The 2,735-nt window shown below is 37.7% G+C and overlaps 1 protein-coding gene across 2 annotated transcripts in view; it reads right to left on the bottom strand.

The window, feature by feature from the left end:
* The window catches only part of PHACTR1 (phosphatase and actin regulator 1), a 531,128-nt gene that overhangs the window by 226,509 nt on the left and 301,884 nt on the right, over positions 1–2,735 (bottom strand). The gene's annotated exons all lie outside the window — the stretch shown is intronic.

The following is a 2,735-nucleotide window of genomic DNA, read 5'->3' as shown; positions in this document are numbered from 1 at the left end:
GGGTCAGGAGAGGTCTGCCACGCCATGTGGTCACCTCTGGGGCAGGCGGGAATCGAACTCATGCGGAACTGGCTTAAGCTTCTCAGTGCTGTGCTTTAACCCGCTGCGCCACCAGGGAGGGCCCACAACTGGGTCCCTTTTAATTTCAAGGTAAGATATGGGGCTAAGATGGTTCAGTAAGACATCACGTAATTATATGATGTTGTCAGGGGCCATCAAACATTCCAACAAAGGACAGGGAGTAATTACTCTAGGTTCTGCAGGTCTCTTTTGCAACTGCTTAACTCTGCAGCTACAACACAAAAGCCACATGAACAGAGCATCGATGAGTGCCCGTAGCAAAACTCCAGGTATAAATGCTGACATTTGAGCTTCATGTGTCCACTTCATGAAATACTCTTCTTTCAGCTTTTGTCAACCACTTGAAATGGTGGAAAATAGTCCCACCTACAAAAATAGGTGGAGAGCTCACTAGCTCTAGTTAGCTAACCACTGATTGGGGAGGGTCTATATGGAGAGAAGCGCATTTATTTTACAGTGAAAGGAATTCAGCTAGTGGTGATGCAAGATCAGGTAGAGAGAGTGGAGAGTCAGGGAGTCCCCAAGGCTTCCTAGTTCTAACCAAATATACACTCTGCCACATGATTTCCTCTTTCAGTCTTCAACAAATTGACAGTTATATCTGGGTGTTTGTTTCTGCCTAAATTTTCCTGAAATTCCTAAATTTTCATGTTTAAGTAATTAAACTTCATTGGCCAAGATAACTAGTTCCTGCCTGAAGGTTCATGTCTCATGACATGGCAGGAGTACCTCAGAGCTAGGGTACCCCAAGACTGCAGCAACGGCAACAAGGGGGAGGTTATGATGTATGTATTATACATAAAGTATAATTTAAACTTGGTTTTCTTAAATATCTCTCTTCTTGACCAAAGAGAATCTTCCTACTTTTTTTCTTCAGAGTCATACAGGGTAGTTATAATCCAAATCATGGAAGTAATAGTGTCAATAAGAGTTTAATATCTAATATATGTGAAGAGTTTCCACAACTAAATAGCAAAAACAATAATCCAATTATAAAAATGGGCATAGGAACTGAAGAGATTTTTGCAAAAATGACATATAATAATCAATAGTTTCCTGAAAAATCCTCAAGTCAAAACCACAATGGGATATTATCTCACACCATTAGAATTACTATCATCAAAAAGACAGCAGATAACAATTGTTGGCAAAGGTATGAAGAAAAGAGACCCTTGTGCACTGTTGGTTGCAAATGGGTTCAGAACTATGGAAATTAGTATGGCAGTTCCTCAAAAAGTTAAAAATAGAACTACCAGATGAACCAGCAGTCACTTTTCTGGGTATATATCTGATAGCAATGAAATTAGTATTTTGATGATTTCTTCACACCTATAATTACTGTATCATTATTTATAATAGTCAAATTCAGGAGACAACTATTAAAAATAGATGAATGGGTGAAAAAATGTGGCACATGTATATGATGGAATATTATTCAATCATCAAAACGAAGGAAGTCTTGTGACTTGCAAACATATGGATGGACCTTACAAGCCCACCATAGAAAAACAAAATGAATAAGCCCACAATAGAAAGACAAATAGCCCATGGTATCCCTTATAAGTAGTGTCTTAAAAAAAAAAATTCATCTCAAAAAAACAGAGTAGAAAAGTGGTTGCCAGAAGTGGGGGAGGAGGGAAATAGAGCTTTCTAGAAGAAAAATGAATAAAAAGGAACACACTTTCTGCAAGAAGATAAATAAGGGGGGGAAAGATGAATAAGGCTGGAGAGCCCATTAAACATGATGATATCTGCACTATATACAGTTGATAATATTATATTATATAAATGAAACTTTCAAAAGAGTAGAACATAATGTTCTCACTTCTCCCTTCAACCTCAAAGGATATGAAAGGTAATCATTGTCATAATTAACTAGATGAAATGAATATTTCCATGCTATATACATATATTAAATCACATAAAGCAAACTTTAAGTAGCTTACATTTTTGTCAGTTATATCATAACAAAGTTGCAATTTAATAAATAAATATTGAAAAAAGTAACCTGACTAAAAACAATCCTTCCAGAGACTCTTCCATCCCGCCATGGAACAAGTCCCAACTCATTACCATAGTATCCAAAATGATCTACATGAGCGGCATCCACCTCCTTCTTCAGGCTCCTTTTTCATCATCCCCAGCTGATATGCTCTACTTCAGTTATATCAAACTACTGTCACTTTAATACATGGACGCATAGTTATTGACCATTATCAGTTACTAATTGATTATGGACATTGAACACATTTATAAAGCTCCTGATATCTGTGCACAGTTCTAGGCACTGGAAAAATAGCAATGAAGAAGAGAGACCAGATAGAACCTCATTATGAGTTTACACTTGATACCCTCTTCAGACTTCCTACTCTAACTCTGCACATGCTTTTTCATTATGTTCTACTCCCTTGCAAAATTTCAGTGACTCCTTTTCTCAAGCATCTTTGCTAAACCTCACCACCACCACCCCATCACCCAATTAGCTTAGCACGATCTCCTTCCCTAAGATTTCACTGGTCTTCCTTGAGGAGTGGAGTTCCCCCTACCCCCACCCATGTCAAAGGTATTTAAAGCTGTACACAGCAGTATCTTTCGTTAAAATGAGTTTCTCTGATGGCAGGACTACATCCTTTTTTACAAATCAAGTTCATTGT

This window comes from Condylura cristata, unplaced genomic scaffold (assembly GCF_000260355.1).
Source record: "Condylura cristata isolate star-nosed mole 26May11 unplaced genomic scaffold, ConCri1.0 scaffold00046, whole genome shotgun sequence".
NCBI classification, from domain to species: domain Eukaryota; kingdom Metazoa; phylum Chordata; class Mammalia; order Eulipotyphla; family Talpidae; genus Condylura; species Condylura cristata.
This window is presented reverse-complemented; position numbering and strand designations above follow the sequence as displayed.